Source organism: Colobus angolensis, unplaced genomic scaffold (genome assembly GCF_000951035.1).
Source record: "Colobus angolensis palliatus isolate OR3802 unplaced genomic scaffold, Cang.pa_1.0 Scaffold132, whole genome shotgun sequence".
In the NCBI taxonomy this organism is placed as follows: Eukaryota; Metazoa; Chordata; class Mammalia; order Primates; family Cercopithecidae; genus Colobus; species Colobus angolensis.
In genome coordinates this window covers 1977937-1993542 of record NW_012114400.1, presented here as the reverse complement: position 1 = coordinate 1993542, position 15606 = coordinate 1977937, and positions in this window count along the sequence as shown.

Sequence of the window (15606 nt, the reverse complement as noted above, 5' to 3'; positions counted from 1 at the left end):
CTGCTGCATCCCTAGCTCCTGGAACAGTGCCTGGCACAAGGTAAGAACTCCATAAATACTAGTTGAATAAATTCATTCATCAAATACATATCAAGTGCCTATGCTGTATCAGGCTAGGTGATAGGTCTAGGGATGTAAAGAGTTGCTCACAGTCTATGAAGTATACCCCTCCCAGCTCCAAATTCATATATCTAAATGCTTCCTTGAAATATCTAACAGGCTTCTCAAATTTGACATGGCCAAAACAGAGCTTTTTTCTGCAACTACTCACCTACCTCTTGCTCCAAATCATTCCTACCCTTGATAGGTGGAAAATAATTACCCCAGGACTTCTGATCACTTGATGCAAATATATGCCAATGAAGCACCAGTGTAAGGTTTCCTATTATGTATATAGCTAGATACAATCCTAACTGATATATCATTCAAAAGGTAGATAGAAGAGAGGCAAGGAGGCCGGGCGCGGTGGCTCAAGCCTGTAATCCCAGCACTTTGGGAGGCCGAGAAGGGCAGATCACAAGGTCAGGAGATCAAGACCATCCTGGCTAACACGGTGAAACCCCGTCTCTACTAAAAAATACAAAAAACTAGCCGGGCGAGGTGGTGGGAGCCTGTAGTCCCAGCTATTTGGGAGGCTGAGGCAGGAGAATGGCGTGAACCCGGGAGGCGGAGCTTGCAGTGAGCTGAGTTCCGGCCACTGCAGTCCAGCCTGGGCCACAGAGCAAGACTCCGTCTCAAAAAAAAAAAAAAAAGAAGAGAGGCAAGGAAGAAAACAAATTTTAAAAGGGCTTTCAAAGGTAGTAAGAGGACCAGGGAAGCAGATTAGATAGGAAGGTCAACTTGAGACCAGGGGACCACCACCAAGGGGTCAAATAAAATGAGAATATGATAAAAAGTGATTTTACTTGGCAGTTAGATGTCAGTTCCAACAGGAGTGAAAAGAAGAAAAGGAGATTAACATATTTCCATTGTCCTATTTAGAGAGATATCTATGCTTTATTGACTATTAAATCTGTATATTCATAAAACTTTTTTGTTTAGCTTTACTTAAATGGCCGGAGAATCATGTACTAACATATCCCAGCTATCATGGCAAAGAAAACCAGTGGAACCTGAGTTAACCTCTAGTAAGAGGAAGCAAAATTAATTGGCACGACTGCTTTCACCAATATCCCCCTAACTACAACCAGACTAATAGATTCTCAATAACAATGAAAGAGTCTATAAAAGAGAAGGAGAAAAGAAGGAAGAAGAAGGGGCGAGGGGAGAGTAGGAAGGAAAGAAGGAAGTGAGGAGGTCTAGAGGGAGCGACACAATGCCATTTGTATTACAATAGACAGTGGACATGCTGGAAGATAGCCAGGGAAGACTTCTCAGCAGAAGTTGCTCATAAACTGAGAGCTACAGACAGCAGAATTAATCAGGAAAGAATGTGAGGAAATGCTCCAGGCTGGGTCAGGAAGGACCACGGAAAGTACATGAAGCATGTCTTAATCATCTTAAACATCTTTCTCGAGGTTTCTTTCCATCCTTGTGCTTGAACTTAACAGGTAACCTACTATTTTGAGTTACGCTGATTTGGTTTGTCTGGTAATTTGAAACACTGCCCATCATCCAAAGTCATTAACTGGATTTTACCAGTGGGTACCTAGATCCCAGCTAATACCCCAGTTCCCAAAGCAAGGGTCTGGGAACTGTTATAGTAACATATGATAGTAACATGTTACTATCATAATATTTAGTGTCTTTTACTGAAGCATACCAGTGAACCCGGAAAAGAGAAAACTCTGAAATCATCCTCGTCATTTATTTGGATATTGATGTGCAGTCTTTCACGTATCACCAAATTAGAACACAACAGGGTTTTGTGGCAGCCCCCATAGACTCACTGTACGATGCCAAGGAGAGCATCCAAAATAGCCTGGATTTAAGAGTAAAAATCTTTGTCTCTAATATAGAACCAAAAGACGACAAGCATAAGAAAAAGTTTCCTTTTGCACCTTGTGTTTACTCATCCTGTTCAAAAAATTGTTAGGGATTAGTGCAATGTGAAAGCAACCTTTTGTACTTTGGGTCTCAGCCATTTACTCCCCGGTAATAGCCAAAGAGGTGGGGGTGGGGAGGAATTCGATCAAGATTTGTAAAAATCCTCCTGTAACCTAATATTGAAAACTTTAAAGAGCCTTTCTGAGATTACCGTTACAAAAATATTCACAGCAGCCAAGCCTTCTGTCGAAATCCTTAGGCCCTGCTAAGTCAATGTAAGGGATGAAATCAATTACACGGGCTTAATTTGCAAAGAGAGAAAATTTAAACACCTAAACTGGGATTACTTAGTTTCACAAGATATATCCAGTTACTGAAGTTTTTATGAGCCCTGCATAGAATAAGTCCCCAAATATTTGTTTAATGAGTTACCTAGTGAATGAGAATCAATGAATAAAAGTAAAGGAGGGAAGTAAATTCAGCTACAAGAATTAGCAATGTATAAATATGCTTTGAGTATTAGACATTAAATGCAGTTTAAATCCATGTCAGTATCCAAGTAACTGATGAGAGATGCCTAATATAAAATGAGCTATCATCTCAATGAGACTATTAAGAAAGCAAGTGACTGGAAACCAGGTTGTAGCACACAAGTCTTCCTTCTTCCTTATCCTCATGCTCTTACCTTCTAATTGGTTTTTTCTCCCCTCTTCTCCAATCTCACTTCTGTAATCTCTGGTCCCCAATATTTTTTTTAAGTATCCAAAGAGGTAAAGACTCTTCATTCCCTTTCTGCTAGCAACACTCACACCTTAAGCCGGATAAGTCTGTTCAATTGTTCATTCATTGCTTAGTTGACTCAACAGCAAGTGAGCAGCTGGGTCCCAAGCACTGTTCTTGGGCTAGGGTCAAAAACAACCAAAAAACACACTTGGTCCCTACCCTCAGGCTGCTTAGAGTCTTTGCGGGGACACAGATGAGTAAAGGACCAATTACAATACAAATAGAAGTATATTTGGAACTCAGGGAAAACACAGCCTAATGTTAGAATTTATAATCTAGTTGCAGAGGAAGGACATTTGAAATGTAAAGGAAATGAGTGTTGGTTAATGGTTCAAGAGAACCATTATATATTAGTGGTTAGAGGGATACTGGCAAAAGGAGGTAAGATCTAAGATGGAGTCTGGAGATAAGAAAGCATTAGCGACGTGGAAATGGAGGGGAAATAGAAGGGAAATGTAGGAAAGGTAAATAGAACTAAATCTGCATTGAAAGACCGGAGCTGACGGATCAGTATTTTGAGGGAATCTGTCTGAATAAGACCTGTGCTTTACATCAAACAAAGCAAACGCACCACTTCACTAAGCACAATCCCACTGTGCTTTGTCTGTCTCCTCACCAGTGGCGACATGGGAATATCCTCCCCATCTTGCCCCCAGTCCCACCCTTCCTTTAATGCATAACTTTGCAATTCATCATGTCCTGTCTTAAACCTTACATTTCTATGGCTCTTTTTAGGGTTCACATATGTGCTTTGTCAATGCTTGTGATATCTGTACTGTTTCAAATGACCCTTCTCCTCCACTAATAGATTGTAAGTAGTTCCTTAAGAACAGGATGATCTTAAAACAACCTGATTGACATAGAATTGACATAGAATTGTCTTTGTCTTTGTTCCTGGTACAGTACTTTCCCAGAGCAAATACTTACTATTGATTAATTGTTTAGTAACACCATTTAGGTAAGCAAAAATGACAAAATTATAACCCAAAACTACCTAGTCATCCAGGTTCTGGACTATTCTTAAGGGAGAAATGGAAAAAACTAATTTTTCTTGGTGTCACTTCCAGTGGATCTATGTAGGGATTCACTGTGATGAGAAAGTGAACAGGTGGTTCTGTTCCATAAACACTACACATTTGGACTAGAGGTCCAAATTGTTAGATTAGCATGACACTAAAACCATTATTACTTAAGAATAATTCGGGGTTGGGGTCAAATATTTATCCTCTTTATTGAGATGATGGTGACATCTAAATCTCCAGTACGCCTGCAAATTCCGGAGGAAAGGAGGATTCTCCTCTCTGACCAGTTGAAAAGAGAGATATACTTGGGACATGTGGCGGTAAATTTTCAAAAGACTGATGCCCAAAATTTCAAGCAAAATTTCTAGTCATAATAAAATGATACATGTAGCCAGCTCTCTTAGATAAGTTTTTGAGACAAAAACAAAATCAAGATTGAACTTTGAGAAAGATTATTTTTCTTGAGGCAGCATCAGAGGACTTTGTACATTTCTTCAGTTCACTGGTTTACAAAGTTGTGGTTGCATGGAGTTCAAAAGAAATTCCAGTGTTCTGTAAGAAATGCTCAATGGCCAAAACACCCATTACATGGCTCATAGGTATCTTTTTATGAAATGGAAATTTCCACTGAAAGTAAAAATTATATTATCATCCTGATACGGACAGGAGACAGGGAAATACTGGGTAGAAGAGGGTAGTTCCCCAGCAAAGGCCCTATCCTCAAGCCTGAAGACCTGTGGCCCTAAGTGAGGACAAGCATTTCTGTTTTCAGGCTCAAAAAGTTGCCTTTTGGCCCATCATGTCCCCCATCCTGCCCCTATATAAACCCAAGACACAAGCAGCTGTACATCAAGACCAGCAGACCAGCAACGGTGGAACAATGAAGCAGAGAAAGAGAGAAGAGGAGGGATGTCTGGATGCTGAGGGGAGTTCAGCTGGGGGTGGTCAGAGAAGAGTCTGACCACTGGATGGCCCAACTCCAGGGGAAGACCACCCTCCCACTCCATCCCCTGCTTCCAGTTCCCCATCTGTCTCTCTGAGAGCCACCTCCACCACTCAATAAAACCTTGCACTCATCCTTTGAGTCCACATGTGATCCAATTCTTCTGGTACACTGGGCAATAACTTGGGATACAGAAGGCTGTCACACTGCCCACCCTGCCCTTGCTATAAGGAAGAGCATCCACTGAGCTGATGAACAGACAAGCCATCTGCAGGTGGCCAATCTAAAAGAGCTTGGTGACACATGCTCACTTGGGCTTCGGGATTCACAGACATCCACCCCTAGATGCTGCTAGGGGGCTGCAGCCCAAAAGCACTCACACGGGCCTCTGCACCTGTGTGCTCTGCCGGGAGTTTGAGCTGCGGGACAACCAAGCAGGTGACACCCCTGTCACATGTCCTGCGAGGGGAATCAGGGAACTCTCCGTTTCAATACCAGCATACCAGTGCTGATTAAGTGATAGGCTTCAAATGCGTCTCCACATTTGGGGACTATCTAGCAGGATCAGCTCCTATGGATGATCATTGGCATTTGCCTGATAAGACAAGGTGTCTATTTTGCCATTTAGGGCTTTGCAGACTGTGGTATAAAGGAAGCTTAGACTCTTGCAGTATTCACTATTCTTAATATATTGTCTCTGAGAGACTTGTAATTTTTTTACTAACTCAACAAACATTTATTGAGCACCTATCATGTTCCAAGCGCTGAGCTGTGGCAAAGGTGATTCCATTCTGGCCTTGCCATCCAGGAACTAACAATCCAGTGGTGGAGGCAAACATGTAAAACAGATAATTGTGCTAAATAGTGGTAAGTGCATAATAGAAGTAGGAGGAGAATACAGTGGGTTCAAGAGAAGCAAAGAAGAATATTAATCATTCTGGGAGATGTTAGACTACTAGAAGGGATATCAGCAACTGAGGTTACTGCAAACATTCCTCAATTGCTTTCTTGAAAAACACTTAATTTTCTATCAGGAACTTTACTTAGTGATTAATCCCTTGATCAGTCATAAGACCTAAAAAGATTTTTTTTTTAATAGAGTAGGACAAACTTCACCACCTCCAGGTAACCCACCCACCTACAATTCAAAATGTGGGTCAACCCCAGTTTGACTCAGAGGGATCAAGTTCACTCAAAATACCCCAGAAATGCCCAGGTGACCACAGGTCACCTTTAATCAGAAAAACCAGAGAAGACCTTATCAACTCCAAAAGCAACCTAAAACACAGCTGGAATTCTCTGCATTCCCAAGGCCATTCACATTTACCTTCTTACCTTTCCAGGGCATAGTTGCCTAAACCGTGTCCCATCCTCTCATTGATGGCCCTCTAGCCATAAAGTTAACATTCCCCAAATGTGCTCAAAACTCCTAACCATGTATCTCTTACACACAGAATATTGTGTATAATGAGAGCTCACTTACATTTGTACAATGAATGAATGAATGAGTTTTTCTATTTTTATTCACTTTATCAGGCTTTTCTCTCTATGTCAAATGGTATTTCCATGTCTCCCTCTCCTTCCTCTCCCACTACAAATCCCTGCCCCCCACCATTATATCATCTGTTAAGCAATATTTGAAGGGAGATGGTATAATAGGAAGGACAAGGATTCTGCAATTAGACATCTTTGATTCAAACCCTGACAACATTACCTTATCAAGTCACTCAACATCTGTGACTCCCAGTTCTCCACCTGTAAAATGAGAATAATGCCCCCTAATATATAGTATTGCTGTGAGAGAAAACAGTTATGTCTAAAGTTCCTGGTATGCTTTTGTGTCAAACCCCAATGCTAATTTCTTTCCTTTTCTCAGGACCCAACTTAAATCCCTCCTCTTCTGAGAAGCCTGTCTGCTTACCCACTAAAAATTAATCTTTACTGTAGCATGGGAACACTTTCCCAGTCTCTGAATGCCTCCATGGGGAAACAAATCTACAGTTGAGAAACTTTAGACATTATAGAGAAAACAGGATAGAAAACTGAGGGCATTGTTAAGCCTGAACTGTTTTAAGTTCAGTAAAATAAAACCATAACCCAACTTGCTATATAAAAACACTATCAATTTTATTTATGACTCTTAAATTAGCAATTATGCCTACTGTAGTATTATTTTTCATTTACCACTCCCTGCTCATTAGAAGATTTCTAAAGAGTTCCTTGTAATTGATAAAGCTGCTTGTAAATTCATTTCACTTTGAGGCAAATTATCCACATACTGCCAGAAGCTGTGTTTTATCTACAGCCAAATGTTCGACGCCTATCTGATTTTACGGCTCCCATTATCGACTCCTGCGTCTCAAGTTCCAACATGGTCTCCAAAACAAGGAAGCACACAGGGCTTGAGAAGAAAAACAGCTTTAAATAGGTTCTACTAAAGCACTGTATATTGCTAGTGAGCAGTGTACAAACCCCCACTTCTCAGTGCTCAAGATGATGCAGTTTTCTTCAGTCCATGATAACCCCAGGTTTTAAGATTTCCTGACCTCCAATGCCCAAGGCTGTAGCCTGAAAAATGAACTTTTTTTCAGCTTCCTTTATCAACTTCTTCCAGCTTCATGGACAAAAACACTAGTCCTTGTGAAACCAAGCTTTTTGTTTTTTCCTTCTTCTTTACATGGTCTGATGTCAAATTAATGTTACTTGGTCAAGGCCCCACCGGAGTTATCACAATTGGATGGACTCACTGAGAGAAGAGAAGTGCCTCTAGGTACCCCAAAGTCTCCTCTCCCTTAACCTATCTTTCACTGAGAGATGTGGTCCTCTTTCTGAAGGCACCAATAAAAATGTGATACGAAAGAATTTTAAAAATACAATCCTGGATTGAAGCATTAACCACTCTGTGCAGTATTCTGCTTTCTGATAGAGAACAACAAAGACCATTTTGTAAAAGGCATCTACAGCTGCCCACCACAGTCCTTACTGCCTTTTAGTGAGCTTATATGGGACCATCATTCACTAATGTTTCACACGCTTGTGGACCAATTCATGCTATCCAGGCAGAAATGTATATAGATTTTTCTGTACTTTCTCCAATGAACACAAAAAGTAACTTTTCACGTCAAGATTTATCCTCTTCTTCTGAATCATTCAACAAACACTTATTGAGTTCTGAGATACTGCAGTGAGCAACATAGACAATGTCTTTTTTCTCATGGTGCTTAAATGTTAGGGTAGGACATGGACAACAAACAAGTACAGTTAGCCCTCCAATTCTATGGGTTCCTCATCCCTGGGTTCAACCAAGCTCAGACCAAACATATTCAGAAAAAAAAATGGATGGTTGCATCCATGATGATCACACACAGACTTTTTTGTCATTATTTCCCAAACAATAGCGTATAACAATTATTTACACAACATTTACATTGTATTAGGTGTGATAAGTAATCTAGAGATAATTGCAAGTGTGCCAGAGGATGTGTGTAGGTTATATGCCAGCACTCCACCAGTTTATATGAGGGACTTGAGCATCTGTGGATTTTGGTAGCCAAGAGGGATCCTGGAATCAATCTCCTGCAGATACTAGGGTACTGAGGGATGGCTACAAGCACTTAATTGCAAGATAATGGTAAGTGCTGTGAAGAAAATTAGGCAGGATAATGTGTGTGTGAGAGAGAGTGTGAAGTGGGTATACGGGAAATTAGTACAGATGAGGTCATAGAGGAAGGCCTCTCTGAAGAGGTGACATTTACCTGAGACCTGAATACTGAGAAGCAATCGTGCATATTCCAGACAGAGGAAATAGTGAATGGGAAGTCTTCAGGTAGGAACAAGACCAAGGAACTCCGGCCCCTGGGAGAGCTCATTGTCGTGTGTGCTTCTTCATGACTTTATAAACTTTATACATAAATCCTGTTAACCTTGATCTTTGTGGACAAAATTATGCAAATCACATCTATGAGTTTCTAGCCCTCTTGGTTCTTTCTGGCGCACTCCTTCCAGGGCAAGCTGCAGACATCCAGGAACACTTGTTAATGATTAACACCCACAGATGATGAAAAACAGATTTTGCTGGTTGGTCAGCCATAAAATTCTAAGGAAGGCTGCAGGAGATTTAGCACAATCCTTAGGTAGCTGGGTCATTCATTTCTGTATAAATATTGCCTTACCCAATCCCTCACCCCATCTCACCCGTCCCCAGGAACATAATAGCTGTGCTGAGTAATAACCTTTCTTAATCTGTGGGAAGTCAATAGTTAACAACCGAGGATTGTCTTTCACATTGCTTTTTGTTGAAATACACCTAAGACTTTCAGATGTTATTTGGGAAAAGCTCTAAAACTCAACCTGATAAAGAGGTAATTTACAAAAAGATAAGCTTTGATAGATATTCCTGATGAGGCTGCACTCTAGGCTTACAAAGCATTGTAAACAGTTATGAGTACAAACATATGGTTACATAAAAGAAATAAGTTCTGTTTGATAGCAGATAGTGTGACTATACTTAGCAACAATGTTATGTATATTTCAAAGTAACTAGAAGAGAGGACTTGAAATGATACCAGTACATATAAATGATACTCACTCAAGGTGATGAATACCCCAGTTACCCTGATTTGATTGTTACACACTCTTTGCATGTAAAAAACACTCACAGTACCCCATAAATAAGTAAATTATTATATATCAATAAAAGGGGAAAAATAACCATAAAATAGAAGCACATCATATTCCATGTTAGTGATATTACATCCTCACATTAAGAATGGATACGTTTTCTTCACATTCAATTCATTCATTATTCACACAGATGAATTCATCAGGCCTGAAATATCCAGTGTCTTAGACTTTTTCCCTAACCCAGTATAAACTGCTGCATTCCCAAGGTTATGGGAGCTGCCTCAGTGGTATCACCCTTGCTAACCTAGTGTGTGATACTTTCTTCCATTCACACATTCACTCGTTGGTCCACATACCTCAGGAGAATGATAAAATCTCTTTTACTTGTATGTTTACAGAAAGTCATCATAGCCTGTTATTGAAGAAATCTTTTTAAATACCCTGGAAGTCTGTACTGCCGTAAATTGACACAATCTACTCCTTTCTGTCCTGAAGTCTAAGCTAATGTTCAATCCTGGAGACATTTTACTTTTATGATGACATAATTAAGTGCCAAACATAGTCAAGAGACCTAAATTCCAGCCCCAGATTCATTTCTTCACTCACCAAGCACTTATTATATATATATTATGCACCAGACTTTGCACCACTGGTAGGTTTTTTCACTTTGGGTAAGTAGCTAAATTGCTTTATCCCCCAGCTTTCTTATCTGTACATAGTTCTACAAAAAGGTCATTTACCAGATAATCTCTAAGGTATTTTGCAGTTTTAAATACCTTTACTTCTAAGTCCAATTCTAATGTCCATATTGTTTCTGAATCATACTTGTTTCGAAGTAAACTGAGTTTGTCACATAGACATTTCCCATTAAAACAAAGGTCAGTACTGGTTATTTCTCCTAAGGTATTAATATAATTTCATTGGTTGGGAGAAAAATATATAATAATATTTCTGGAATTCAGATGAATATTTGCAAGAATTATCAATGAAGAAATCGTACTTTATATATATGTACACACACACACACACACACACACACACTGTGGCCATTCATATTCACGAGTTCCACAGCTGTGGATATGGAGGGCCAACTAAGAAACTTGTACATCCTGGGATTTTGATGTCCTGGTGATAGGGGGTCCTGGAACCAATTCTCTGAGGATATGGAAAGCTCCACTGTATATCTATTCACAAGAGTTAGAAAACAATAATATGTTACAAATGTCTCAGAACCAGTTTCCCTAACAAAAAGAGAAGTATACAAAAATGGATATATTTTACTGGTCATATTGTATACTCTTTCTCAGACTAATTTGACAATATGTAACAAGGATCATAAAACTGGTTGTGTAGATTAATTATAATAATAATTCTTAATTCATTTCACCATATCTTTTTTTTTTTTGTCATGGTGTAATGTATTTTCTTTTTTTTTTTTTAATTTTAGTTTAAGTTCTGGGATAAATGTGCTGAATGCGCTGGTTTGTTACGTAGGTTTACATGTGCCAGGGTGGTTTGCTGCACCTATCAACCCATCATCTAGGTCTTAAGCCCCGCATGCATTAGGTATTTGTCCTAATGTTCTCCCTCCCTTGCCCCCACCCCCCAACAGGCCCCAGTGTGTGATGCTGCCCTACCTGTGTCCATGTGTTTTCATTGTTTAACTCCCACTTACGAGTGAGAACATGTGTGTTTGGTCTTCTGTTCCTGTGTCAGTTTGCTGAGGATAATGGTTTCCAGCTTCATCCATGTCCTTCCAAAGGACATTCTTTTTTTATGGCTGCATAGTATTTCATGGTGTATATGTGCCACATTTTCTTAATCCAGTCTATCATTGATGGACACTTGGGTTGGTTCCAAATCTTTGCTATTGTGAATAGTGCTGCAATAAACATACATGTATGTACATGTGTCTTCATAGTAGAATGATTTATAATCCTTTGGGTATATACCCAGTAATGGGATTGCTGGGTCAAATGGTATTTCTGGTTCTATATCCTTGAGGAATCGCCATACTGCCTTCCATAATGGTTGAACTAGTTTACAGACCCACCAATAGTATAAAAGTGTTCCTATTTCTCCACATCCTCGCCAGAATCTGTAGTTTCCTGACTTTTTAATAATTGTTATTCCTACTGCCTGAGATGGTATCTCAGGCTGGTTTTGGTTTACATTTCTCTAGTGACCAGTGATGATGAGCTTCTTTTCATGTTTGTTGGCCGCATAAATGTCTTCTTTTGAGAAGTGTCTGTTCATATCCTTCACCCACTTTTTGATGGGGTTGTTTGTTTTTCTTGTAAATTTGTTTAAGTTGCTTGTAGATTCTGGATATTAGATCTTTGTCAGATGGATAGATTGCAAAACTTTTCTCCCATTCTGTAGGTTGCCTGTTCATTCTGATGATGGTTTCTTTTACTGTGCAGAAGCTCTTTAATTGGTCCCATTTGTCAATTTTGGCTTTTGTTGCAATTGCTTTCTGTGTGTTAGTCATGAAGTCTTTGCCCACGCCTATGTCCTGAATGGTATTACTTAGGTTTTCTTCTAGGGTTTTTATGGTTTTAGGTTTTATGTTTAAGTCTTTAATCCATCTCAAGTTAATTTCTGCATAAGGTGTAAGGAAGGGGTCTAGTTTCAGTTTTCTGCATATGGCTAGCCAGTTTTCCCAGCACCATTTGTTAAATAGGGAATCCCTTCCCCATTGCTTTTTTTGGTCAGGTTTGTTGAAGATCAGATAGTTGTAGATGTGTGGTCAATTTCTGAGGCCTCTATTCTGTTCCATTGGTCTATATATCTGTTTTGGTACAAGTACCATGCTGTTTTGGTTACTGTAGCCTTGCAGCATAGTTTGAAGTCAAGTAGTGTGATGCCTCCAGCTTTGTTCTTTTTGCTTAGGATTGTGTTGGCTATACAGGCTCTTTTTTGGTTCCATATGAAATTTAAAGCAGTTTTTTTCTAGTTCTGTGAAGAAAGTCAATGGTAGCTTGATGGCAATAGCAGTGAATCTATAAATTACTTGGAGCAGTATGGCCATTTTCATGATATTGATTCTTCCTGGTTCACCCATGTAACTTCCTTTGGCCAATGAGCTTTCTCTCTTTCCAATCGGGCTCCTTTGCCATAACCATGAGGACACGCCCACCTCAGCCTGAGGAGTGAATGTGAGAGAGACCTGGAAGAAAACCAAGTCATTCCAGAGGGGACCAGCAGTTTCTGAGTTAAGAAGATCTAGCCAGGAGTCCAGGAAGGCCAGAGCAGCTAGAATTTGCAAGGCAAAATACCAAAGAGAGAACCCTGCAAATCTGCAGAGCCCCTCTCAAATCTGTGCAGCACATGACAAGTAATGATCAGCCCATGTGTGTGACGAAACTGCCCACGGTTTGGGAAACAACCACGCCCCAAAACGATTAGAAAAGATATTCTCTAGAGCTCACACAGAGCCAGAAACAGTTCTTGTTCCCACTAGCTAAAGTGAAAACCTCGTAATTCATGAGGCATCAGATAGCGTGACTGGGGAAGGGTATGGCCCGTGTAATGGGGCAAAATCAACTCTGGACAAAATACTGCTTTGCTGTCACCTAACAAAACTTAAAAGTGAAACGGGAAGAATCAACCTATTTCCAAGTAATTTAACTGTGCCCTAGAATATTTACAGAAATACAAAAATATCCATTTCTCAACAAGGTAAAACTGATCATTTTTGCATCCAACGAAAACTTACCAGGTATATTAGTTTGCTAGGGCTGGGTGACATTTATTGTGTCACAACTCTGGATTCCAAAAGTTCAAGGTCAAGGTGTTGGCAGGGTCAGTTTCTTCCGAGGAATGGAGGGAAGGAAGAAGGGATCTACCACAAATTTTTATCAGGCTGCTGAAATTGGGGTAGGAAGAAAGTAGAATGGGGCCAAATAAGCCACTGGGACAGAAATAAAATTCCATTTTTTTAAATAATCTATGCCTTTTACAAAAGAATGTGAAGGTGCTCAGCAAGACACACACAATAATGCAATTAAAATCTAAATGGAAAGCAAAGCCATGAATATCTGGAGGAATTAAGTAAACATGTTAGCCTTAAGTGCTAACTTAGTTACTACAATCATCAATAAACATGGCTTGGAGCTTCCTGACAGCTGTAACCAAAGGGGAAATACAGTTTGTAAGAAATTATGCTTTGTGTTAGGGAGAAAAAATTATTAATGCACAAATACTCACTGCCTTCCTCCACCCTTTCCCTAGATGTCTTTAAATCTTACTTCTCCCACCCAGACTTTTGCTAGACCCTGGGGTTGGGGAGGGGGGATCAAGAATATACACAGTAATGGCCAGCTGCGGTAGTTTACGCCTGTAATCCCAGCATTTTGGGAGGCTGAGGTGGGTGGATCACCTAAGGTCAGAAGTTCAAGACCAGCCTGGTCAACATGGCAAAACCCCATCTCTACTAAAAATACAAAAAATAGCCAGGTATGGTGACATGTGCCTGTAATACCAGCTACTGGGGGAGTTGAGGCAGGAGGATCGTTTGAACATGGGAGGCGGAGAGTGAGCCAAGATCGTGCCACTGCACTCCAGCCTGGGCAACACAGTGAGACTCCGTCTCAAAAAAAAAAAAAGAAAAAAAAGAATATACACAGTTAGGAAACTCAGGTGTTCTATGTCACCGTCTGAAGGAGGAATCATACATTTTGGTACCCAAAAAGGGGAAGTATGTTATCCCTTTCAGAGCATACGTAAATCCTTACTCCATCATTTTACACCAGTTAAATGCTTTATTTACCTTTGTCAATGAGCAGATAAGCAAGTGCTCTTCTGCAAAACTATAAATAATTAGAAGCCAAAATGGTGGAATGCTGAAATCATCGTCGTCTGCAAATTAGCAATGGCTATTTTTATGTCAGATTTTGATTTTAGGAGAAAGGAAAAGAATATATTCTAATCTACTTCCTAGAAACAGCTGTAATCAGCAGATGATGGAGATGACAAAACTCAAGTAATTAAACTTTTTTCTCATTTAAAAAATCTATTATTCAACAGCAAAAGCAAAAAATACATCAGTGGATTTTTACTTTCGACCACTGGAAAATGTTCTATCTCTAAATAGACTATCATTAATTTGTATAATATATATGATTAGGCAAACAAACAAAAAGGGAAGTAATAAATATAATTACCTTAGAAAAGAATGTTTTGTAGCTTACTTCTTTCTTTTATGGCCTCAATATATTGAAAAATAAGTGACTATGGAAATATCAGTCTATCTCTTTTTTTCTCTCACTCATTACTGTCAAGTCCTGCAGAATGCAAGATGGCACTGGAATACTGTGTTCCATTCTGTTGCATTAAGAGACTTAACCCATTATTAAATCTCTGAGTTCTTTTGCTGGTCCTTTGGCAAACAGGTAAATAAATTGCTGGAAAAAGTCCTCATCAGTCATTTGTTCATTAAACTAATATTTATTGACCCTACTATGAGCCAACAAGATTCTATTAGGTGAATGAAGCAGACTAAAATCCTTGCCTTCATGGAGTTTACATCCTAGTGGAGGAAGGACAATAAAACAAGCAAGTAGAGAGTTAAGTCATATGGTGATGAGAATGGAAGAGGAATGGGGTTGGGGAGAGGGCGCTAGGGAGGTGGTAGCATTTTAAAGGGTGTGATAAGGTCTCCATGAGAGGATGCTTTATGACATTTGAGCAAAGATCCAAAAGGTGTGAGGGAGGGAGGCATGGAAATAAATGTAGAAAGAGCCTTTCACACAGAGGGAGCAGGGCTGGCAGGACTGAGGAATGGCAGCAGAATAGAGCAGTCTAGAAAAGGAGTGCGATGAGTTGAATCAGGGAGGTGAGGGACAGAAGGGCAGGGCAGATTGTAGAGGACACTGTGGGCCATTGTTAAGACTTTGGCTTTCACTCTGAGACAGATGGGAAGTCACACAGAGGTTGAACTAAGGAGAAGCATAAAATGGCACATAGATTTTATGCCATTGTGTTGACCACAGACTATAGAGGATCAAGGGGAGAAACAGGAGGCTCTGCAGGAAGCTGTTGCAGTTATTCAGACAAGAGAGGATGGGGGCTCTGACCAGGAGGTTGCAGCCTCCATGGTGAAAAGAACCCTGCAGATGACTTCCCACCTAGCTGTTCATGGGATTAAGAGATGCCACAGGCTGAGTCATATTTTCTTGGAAAAGTTTTCCTTAAAAAATAGTCAGCAGGGTGCAGTGGCTCACACCTGTAATCTCAGCACTTCGAGAG